We start from the raw sequence: 10,964 nt of genomic DNA on the forward strand, positions 1-10,964 counted from the left end.
CTTATTTTTAATTCCCCACTTTTAACGATGACATGCAGATCTAGTTATGATAACAATTTTTACACCTTACTATATATACACGTGTCAATTCAACAACATCTGAATAATTATCATACACCATATTCGGCAACATATATCTACGTGTACACATACACACAGCATCAAACTACAACACTTTTATATGCAACCTTTCACAAACCAACTTAAAAAGTCCTATCTGACTCACAAGCAGTGGCCCTTCAAGAACACAAAGTATCATGTATGTTTATTTGATAGTCATGGCCTTTAGCGAGCTTCGATCACGGTAGTACTCATCTCATTTACTGAATTAACTCCTTCACTAGTTGATGGATTTGAACTTTCACCAGTATTATTTCTTTTGAAAATAAATGCTGGTTGTTTTGGAAATGAAAGAGTTGAGTCACTTCCCAACATGGAAACAACTGAAGACATAGTTGGTCTATCTGCTGCATAGTCGTTCACACAAAGAAGCCCAATTTGTATGCATTTTAGAAACTCATTAAGGCATGCCTCGTCTCTTGATAATGATGAATCAATTATCTCTATAGCTCGCCCTTCTCTCCACAAGTCCCAGATCTGAATGAATTGAAAGATACTAAATAATTAGATTGTTCAGAGATAAATTTAATCTTAGATTGGTTGTTCCTAATAGAATACTCACATGTCCAACCAGAGGTGAGGTAATTTCATCATAATGACCACTATTCTTTTTGCCGGTAACAATCTCTAGAAGCAAAACTCCAAAACTCTACACATCAGATTTTACTGAGAATAGTCCTTCCATTGCATATTCTGGTGACATATAACCATTGCAAGGAACAAAAATAAGATTAGTCATGTATCTCAAATAAAAATTCAATTCAAACGGTTAAAATATTAAGTTGGGGAAATTCACAACTCCACGAACCTCATTTTCAAAGTTTTATGTGATTTTGAAAATCAAGATTAGCGTGCGGATAGAAGTCTAGGAATAATTTCCACTAAAAAACCCTAGTCCATTTAAGTACTGATCATGCATTATTTTGCATTAATCTCCAGAACTAGTTAACCTTCAATAGTATATTTATGTTTTAACTCAGGGAAATAGGAGCTCTATGTAACAAAATATTGAGAAGTAATGATATGCTTGAATAGTGCACTACATAGTAGGTTCTGACGACACGTTTTGTGTTTGCTTCAATTTGATCTCCACCAAATATTCTAGCCATACCAAAGTCTGCAATTTTTGGATTTAAAGCAGAGTCCAATAGGGCATTACTGGCCTTCAAGTCTCTATGAATGATTCTCAATCTTGAATCTTGATGAAGGTATAAAATTCTCCTTACAACCCCACATATGATATCAAACTGTTTGCTCCAGTTCAATTGTAATTTCCTTTCTTGATCCGAATTTTGAAGCAATCATTAACATAATGCAACCTTGATGATGAATCCTACATATTAATACTTCATGAAATTATTGAAAATGGTCAACTTAGAAACATGAAAAACGTACGCGACCTACCAAATATGAAAAAGTCCAAACTTTTATTTGGTGGATACTCGTAGATCAACATCTTCTCTTCTCCTTGTATGCAACAACCCAAGATTCTCACAAGATTTCTGTCTTGGAGTTTCGCAATTAAAACAACCTCATTTTTAAACTCCTCGATGCCTTGTCCAGAGTATTTTGATAGCCTCTTCACTGCTATTGCCATTCCATTACTGAGTAGACCCAAATGAAGTCAAAATCCACACTCAGTGAATGTGCTTCTTAGATCTTTCTATAAACCCTAAACAATTTGATGAATTTATAAAATTTAAAACTTGCCATAGAAGAACGGCTATATGCCCCTTCCACTCTCAAATGTAAGATTTAATTTACTTTAGTCTTAAATGTAAATTTTGAATCCACTTTATCCCTAAATTTATGATTATTTTTTTAAACTCTCCCTATTAATTGCACGTATTGAAAGCAGTTTCCATCTAATAAGTAGTTTTTAATGCAAATAATTAGAAAAGAGACTTCATGAAAAACTAACATACATTTTTTTATGAATAACTAACTCATTAATTTTGTAATTTCTACAAATAAGTTATTCAGTTATTATATTAATTAGCACAAGAGGAAATACCTTATAAACCGCACCAAATCCGCCTTGTCCAAGCTCGTTAGCATCAGAGAAGGTCTCGGTTGCTGCAGCAATGTCTATAAGATCAAATAATGGTAAATCAGAATTTTTCCCAGCGTCAAAGTCATTCATACTAGGAGCTTTCTCAAAGTTGTAGTCAAGCAAACTTTTGCTATGCCTTCTTCTTGCTGCATATATAGAAAGCATTGAGTGAGTTATGATCCTGTATTAATTACCAACTACATATATTGATGAGTCTTATGAAAAGATTGGTCAAAGAGATTGTTCAAGTAAGATTAGGGAAAAGAATTTATCGTACTTTTTTTCTTGTTCTTTATAAAACAATATACGAAAGAAGTCACCAGAAACAGTACTGGTAATACAGAAATGACTAAAACTGAAATCATCCCCTTCATGCCAAGCGGACCAAAGGGCTTTTTTCTGTACTTTGCTGCAAATCACAATACGTGCATTAAAAACAGAGTTCATGTACATTTCAGGTCATTAAATAGACTAATTAAATATATACAATGCATATATATAATACAAGTGATACAATAAGAACACAAGGCACAATTATGAATACATATATTATATATACACATGTTTATTACACAAATGGCTATATATTTCATCTATCTTTTGCTATTGGAAGACTAACCATTCCTTCTTTTCATCACTATGTCACTCTTATTATTATTCACTTCATTTATATCTTGTTTGGCTCTCTGACTATGCCTAGCTATCGTTAGGGTTAGGCAAATTAGCATGATCTATAATATGTTTAAATTCTGAATCGTACTGGCACACAATCAGCATTTTTTTAAAGAAAAAAATGACCTAATCAGAAAATTAATGGGAAAAAAGGTTTGAGATTGCAGAATTGCTTTGGTAGGAGAAGCATAATAGAATGAAAATGCCGCAATAATTATAGAAGGGAAAAAAGGTTTTGCATGTAATTATATTTTTCAATCTAAAAAAATACTGAAAGGTGTTCATATAGAAAAAATATATATCACATATATATATTATTTTAACAGAAATTATTTTTCATTTTCAAAACATGCATCATTTTTTTTTTGGAAAATTGGCCATAAATACCTCATTAAAAATTTATTTGGGAAATGGTCAATGGAATTATTATTTGAAGTATTAGGTTCTTGAGGAAAAATAAATTAGTATCACAAATAACGAAAATGCCCTTTGTACTAATGGACGAGAATATTGCATATAGGAAAGAAGGAACACACACAAAGAAAGATGGTTTGCGACGGATTGTACAAAATTTAATTTAAATATAAGGGAAAATTAATTACATACACAAGGGAAATTGGAGGGCATTAAAGGAAAATTAAATTGCATAAAGAGAGCATAGATTGCATACAAGAGAAGTTAAGTTACGTAAAAGAAAGACAAGTATTACAAAATGTGATTTCATCATATATAAGGGGTTGCATATGAAAAGGATGGATTGCACATTAGGAAAAAAAAAATTGCACAGAACCTAATTTGAACTTAAGAAAAGATGGACTGCGCAAAAGAAAATTTAGTGACACATAAAAAATAAATTGCACACAAGGTTAAGTTGCACAAACAGGGAAATGTGGTCATTAATGGGATTGTGGTCATTCTATGTGTCTATTTATTTTTACGGACCATCCTTCCAAGGGAAAATGACATATAGAGAAGCTAGAAATTGCAATATTTTAATTTAGGTACTTAAAATTTCAAATTCTTGGGAAGAAAGTGGTGCCTAATGTAACATCCTAAGTCTTATCGGGTTTTAATAGCCTCTTTTGGTTAATTTTAAGGATAGATTAGCGATTTAATCTTGATCTTGGTGTTTGGGTTGGATTTGAGGTTTGTTGGAGGAATAGGTGAACGTACCCCTCTCAGGGTAACTTCGCCGCGACGAACTGGGGGTTCCAGGTAGGCTTTGTCTTTCGGGCAGGTTTGGTCGCGGCGAAGTCATAGGGACGCCGCGGCGAAGTTGTTCAGGTAAGCGAGGCTTCCCTTTCGGGAAGGTTTTGCCGCGGTGAAGGTAAGGGCATGCCGCGGCGAAGTTTTTCTGGGCGAGTGAGAGTTTCCTCTCGGGAAGCTTTCGCCGCGGCAAAGATTGGAGTTCGCCGCGGCGAAGTTGGGTTTTCAGGCGAGTAATCCCTCTTGGGATTAGTTCGCCGGGGCGAAGATATGGGTTCGCTGCGGCGAAAGGTCCTGAATCTATATAGTCGCGGGAGGGGTTCAATGTGCGAAAATTAGAAAATCTGAAGGAGGAGAGAGGAGCTCTACTAGGGTTTCGAATTTCTAGCTTGAAGGGGGCATTTCTAAGGATCCATTACCTCAAGTAAGTGATTTTAACCTCTAATCTACTTTCTTTCTTGGAATTTCTGAGGATTTTTGGTGGAACCCTAGGATTTTCTAGGTTGTGATGGAATTGAGGTTTTTGACCGATTGTTTTGAGTTTAATTGATTGCTTTGGGTTAGTCTAAGTATTTAATAGGTGTAGTTTTCTTGGATTTAAAGAATCTTGAGTTTTTGGAGTTAGGGTTTATGGAAATAGGTGATTTGGGATTGAGGATGACAATATAGAGGTTGATTCTGAGTTTTGTGAATTGGGTTATGTTAAGGAGGGTTAAATTGGATGTTTAATCGGTTTAGATTTGTTGTTGTAACCTTAATTGCTCAAATGGGATGTTTGGGTGTAGAATTCCTATAGTGGGTCCTTGAGGTTATGAATTTTAATTGATGTTTGGAAAGGAATTAAGGTTTTAATGGATTGGTATGACCATGGAGTGTTGCCTTGATAGTTATACCCTTTGAGTTGGGTAGAGTTTTGATGGGAGATAGGAATTTTGTGTCCCCAAATATTGTGTTGGCCACATTATTAGTTTGAAAGCTAATACATGATGGTTGTGTGTTTGTGTGCTTGTGTAGACCGGTTGTGAGTCTTGGTGGTGCACGGGGCCACATTGTTGGTTTGTTGTTCCTTGCTCAGGCGAGAGGTAACCACTTTCCAATCCTTAGTACTTCCTTCTGTGGTATTGTGAGTAGATTTATGTTTTGTGCTCCAAGTAGTAATTATGTTCAAACTATATGTTGTATATAAAAAGGGAAAACCGTCTTGTGGGGTTTCGATTGATGATGAATGAAATCTTGAAATTGTGAAGGATATGCCACTGAATGAAGTTACTTATGAAATGTTCAATTACTATTTGATTATGGTTTGAGCATGATGCATGAATTGGGAATTGGTGAGAGTTTTGATAGTTACTACCACGTGGTAAGGCCTCCATTAATGCATGATGGTTGGCTTAGTACGTCCCCCATAGTGAGGGATAGGCCTTTTTGGCTCCCTACGTCCCCTAGAGTGAGGGATAGGCCTTTTATGGCTCCTTACGTCCCCCATAGTAAGGGATAGGCTGGGTTCGGCTCTTGAAAATCCCCCAAATTGAGGGATATGGTTGATGGGAATTGCATCATTTCACTCGCATGAATTGTTGTGGCTATCTTGTTATCATATTACTTGTGAACTGCCCCACTTGACACCTCACGAGCACCTATTTAGTAGTACCTAGTATTGGAAAGGTTGGTTACTGGGACTTTGTCTCACCCCGTGGTTTATAATGTTTTCAGGTGAAGGTTCTAGGCGAGCGCCATCAGGAAGAGATGCAGAGGCTTGAGCTTGGTTAGCTTTAGGCCTCTAACACTTGTATATGTATGGCTAGTATATATTGCCACAATTAGGACCGCTTTTGAAAATATTTTGATTGCCCGGCTTTATGGTAAACCGGAGGAAGTGTATCTTCTCACTTTTAATTGGCCGGAGACCTTTTCTATTGTTTGTAGAACTTCGATTTATGTTGTTGGAAACTATTTATATGGGCTGATGTAGATGTATTTTGTTACCCGGGCCGGAGGCTCGAAGGCCCAGTAGATGTAAATGAATGATTTTAGTTGCATGCAACAGACTTTGAGTTAGAACCGAGTTTACATGTTAATTCAAAATTATACAAATTTCTTCCTACTATGGTAGTTCATTTAACAAATTTCCTTTTCTACCATAGTAGTGATTTTGTGATGAGTTATAATGTTTTGAGGTCAAGGGTTTTTACACCTAATCTGGAATCTTAAAATTCAATAAAATGACAAAAATGCCTTTGGTCTTTTTATTAGGAAAAAAATATTGTGAATTCCGACTCAAGGCTTGTTATTTTACAATTAAGACATGTTATTCCCAGATGAAATGCTATCATTTTTAATTAATTTGATTCACATGTTACGTATTAGGAAAAAACAGTTATTAATCCCCACTTGAAACTTGTTATTTCACTATTTTCAGATGAAGGGTTGTCATGACTTGGAAAACTAAGGGATTCTTGTCATTTTCTTTTGAATTTCAAAATCTCATATCAGGTGCTACTCTTCACAGATATTTTCAGTTTCTTTATGTGTGATTTTCCCTTCTTCAAATAAATTTTCACTAAGGGATTTATGACCAATAATATTTTTCGAGAATTTTTTAAGTTAAACCAAGTCTTCTTTAGTCAAAAGTCAAACCTACTAGTTAAGATCTGGCATATATTAATGGAAAAATGACATTAAGGTCCCACAGCAGAGAAAATACTGCAAAAAGGTCCCTTCTAATCTGATAACTACTTAGAAGTCCCAAAGAGACTTGGTTGCAATAAGACAAATCATGAAAAGACTATGTTGTCCCTACTGAAATGAAATCTGATTTTGAACCCTATTCCTATTTACATATTGCTATCTTAGTCTCATCTCAAAAACTAGAGCTAAATCAACCCTCATCGAAAGCAAGGAACCTCAAATCTATTTACCTTTGCTGTAATCATTGAAGATTGTTTAGGTATAGGGCATCATTGAAGTTGTTTACGGTCAAAACAAAGCTTTTGTTGTAGCATCTCTTTGTTCCTTCGTGTTCTTCATTTATGGCAATGTATTCCTTTTGTTTCTTTGCAAATTTTTTGAGTTTAAAATGATACACTAAGACTTTTGGGCTGGTAATTTAAGTTAGGATTTCATTGTGGGTGGGTAGGATGATGATGAGTGCTCTGTTTTTGGTGACATTGTGTGTGGTTTTGCTTTGTTTTAGCATGGTTTAGCATGAAAAGCTGAAAAAGATGAAAGTTAATATGGGTAGAAACCTTTTCTGCGAAATGAGATATTGTGTTGTCAATGTGGGCTGTGAAAGTTGTCAATAGATGCCGGATAGTTGTTAGTAGGGCTGCTTCACTTGTCAATAACAACTGGATGATTGTTGATGCAAGTTTACATTACTGATAGCCAGTACGTCTGAGAAGTTTTCATTTTGCTTTGTTCATATAGGGGATAAGTTTATAAATAATGGAGAAGATGATATAAGATATATTGGAGGTAGAGTAAGAACAACAAGTATAAAAGAAGGGACAAGTTTTGAAGAGTGTAACTAAAACTGGGTATATCGATTGTACTTGTAAAATGACATTTTGTATTAAAGTCGTTAAATGCTATGATAAAAATAGTTGATGAGACTATGCTTACAATTTACGATGCCACTTTTAATAATTCAATGTGGTTGTATTGACAAGTAAATTATGAAGTTAACATCTATGGACTAGTGAACAAATAGTATTACTGTTTTGTATTAAATTCATATATAATCTAATTCCATGCAGCCTATTACTTTATATGAAGGTGTTATTTATTTGAAATTTTCAATTAAATTATGTTTAACAAAGTAACTATGAAAATGACATTAAACAGCACAAAATTTAACAAGTTACAATGGCCTTATTAATACGTCAACGTGTGGATATTAACAACTGATATTAAAAACTTTCAAATAGAGTTGTCATTTATTTAAAATGTTCAATTAAGTTATATGTAATTTAAAATGAAAATATTAACCAAAATTTACAACCAAAATTTATGTTAATTGGATAACAATTTTTCAAAATTTGACAAGTGAGAGTGCCACTATTGACAAGTCATAGTGCCACTGTTGACAAGTCATAGTGTGTTTGTTGACAAGTTTGATAACGCTCAATTCTTTGTGGTGCCTAGAGCAATCCGCTGCAACCTCTGAAGCAGAAAAAAAAGGAGAGACATTCTGTAATAGGTACCGCGGTGCTTGGATGAATCTACCAAGGCATTTGGATGAAATTCTATGGCTTTGATTTCATGGTTAACAAGTCAGAATGCGACCATTGACAAGTCACAATACTACCATTGACAAGTTACAATGCCACCATTGACAAGTCATATTGCTACTGTGGACAAATCAAATGGTAATTACCATTCATTGATTTTTTTTTTAAGTTAACAAATGTCACATTAGTCCAAAGAATATGTCAATATTAAAAGACACTATATAACTTGAAATCACATTTTTTTTTAAACTTATATCTGCAGTTATATTGACAAGTAATAGTGTAGCGGATGACAAGTGACACTATCACCATTAACAAGCAATGGTGTAGTTATTGACAATTCATTTTATAATTTTATATCAGTAATGATATACTTTTAATAATGATTATATAAAATATTATAACCAAAATGTAATATGTCAGAGTAATTGAAAACATCTCATGATGCTAAAACCCATTATATAACTTGAATTCACATTTTAGATAACTTACATCAATAGATTAATTAACAAATCATAATACAAGCAGTGACAAGTCAAAACAAGTTTATTGACAATGCAGGGTGTAATAATTACAACTCAAATAAAAGCAGAGTCTAACACATCAATTTATAGCCAACTTTCATTTACACATTCATATACATGGAACTACACCTATTTCACAACCCATCTAAAAAAAAACCATATGGGTTGCATGTAAACACTAAACGAACTATTAGTATGTATCCATTTATAAAAAAAAAAAATCCATTCACACCCATTTACAAAATATTCCTTTCACATCCACATATAAAAAAGAGGTAATTTCAATATGTTCTCTACTGAGACTTGGACTCTTATTAATATTACACTTCAAATTATCAATCACAATTGAAGAAGCTAAATTTGGCCTTCCCAAGTGAGAAACATGCAAGTTGTCCTGTGCATGATGAATGTGTTCACTTTTATATGCTCTGATGGTTAAAAACACAATATCTTGATGTGCTCCCATCGAGCATGCACCCATATACCATAGACAACTATCAATCTTGCACTTTACAATGATCTTTTGTTAATTATTTTTGATAAATTTGTACAAAAACTTCTGTGATATGTTGTACTTGTATAATTTTATTCTTGCACTACCTCCAATATATCTCATATCATCTTCTCCATCGTTTATAAACTTGTCCCTATATGAACAAATCAAAATAAATGCTTCCCAGACGTACTAGCCATTATTAATGTAAACATGTATCAACAATCATCCGACTGTTATTGACAAGTGAAGCAGCACTACTGACAACTATCGCGGCATCTATTGACATCTTTCACAGCCTACATTGACAACACAATATCCCATTTCGCAGAAAAGGTTTCTACCCACACCAACTTTCATTTTTTTCAGCTTTTCACACTAAACCATGCTAAAACAGAGCAAAGCCATCCACAATGTAACAAAAAACAGAGCACTCATTATCATCCTACCCACTCACAATGAAAACCTAGCTTAAATCACAAACCCGAAGGTCTTAATGTAGCATTTTAAACTCAAAAAATTTGCAAAGAAACAAAAGGAATACATTGCCATAAAAGGAGAGCGTGGATGAACACAGAGATACTAACACCAACAGCTTTGTTTCGACCATAAATAACTTCAATGATGCCCTATTCCTAGCCAATCTTTAATGATTACATGGAAGGTAAACAAATTAAAGGTTCCTTCCTTCTGATGAGGGTTGATTTAGTCTTAGTTTTTGAGTAGAAAGTGAGATAGCAATGTGCAAATAAGAATACGGTTCAAAATTAGGTTTCATTTCAGTAGGGACAACATAGTCTTTTTATGATTTGCCTTATTACAACCAAGTCCTTGGGACTTCTAAGTAGTTACCCGATTTGCAGGGACCTTTTTGCAGTATTTTCTCTTCTGTGGGACCTTAGTGTCATTTTCCCTATATCAATTTTGATAATACGTGGAAAAACATTTATCACAAAAATGCTTTCACCGAACCAACCACAGCAAAGGATTAATGGGATTGATGAAAAATTTTATAGATATTAAGTAATATTTATAATATCATTCCTGCTATACAAACGATATCATTTAGTGCGATAATTTAATTTATAATTTATTTATCTATATTTGAATAATTGTATTTTTCAAATACGATATCTTCTTCACAATTATATGTGTACAGTGTGTGTAAATACATAATTACTATCAAATATAGCTAAATCATCATAAACAATTTTACCTGTAACTGTTATTTTTTAAGTATATATGTATATATTCCGTAGAGTATATTCGCAAGAGAAATTTAATTCTGGCTAGCTCTAATGAAACTAACGTTAAAAAAGTACCTAATTCAACAGCATCCCCACGAACACAGAGATGCTGTCCCACACTGCTGTACGTCCTAATATCTTCCATGTCATCATGCCACGTCATACACCCAGTCCGTGAGCTCTCATTCTCACTCATTTACGCCACACAGGAACAGTCCCTCAAAGGGAAGCAGATCCTCTCAGCGTCCCTCAGCGTCGTTGACCCTATCCGTCCAATTGATCTTGACATTTCAGAAAGAGACACATCATCAAGCTTTTAAAATTGCATCTCCACCGTCCATTGAATCATAATCTTGACCGTCCATTCAATTTCCCAACGAAATTCCCAGCGATCTGAGAAGGAAGTCGGAAATGCACAGC

The 10,964-nt window shown here is 34.2% G+C and overlaps 1 pseudogene; it reads right to left on the reverse strand.

Annotated features, from left to right (window-relative positions):
• Window positions 1–285: 285 nt before the first annotated feature.
• LOC114718001 (G-type lectin S-receptor-like serine/threonine-protein kinase RKS1) lies at window positions 286–10,740 on the reverse strand (annotated as a pseudogene).
• Window positions 10,741–10,964: the final 224 nt, after the last annotated feature.

Source organism: Neltuma alba, unplaced genomic scaffold, assembly GCF_004799145.2.
Source record: "Neltuma alba isolate B1F8T4 unplaced genomic scaffold, ASM479914v2 tig00011787_pilon, whole genome shotgun sequence".
NCBI classification, from domain to species: Eukaryota; Viridiplantae; Streptophyta; class Magnoliopsida; order Fabales; family Fabaceae; genus Neltuma; species Neltuma alba.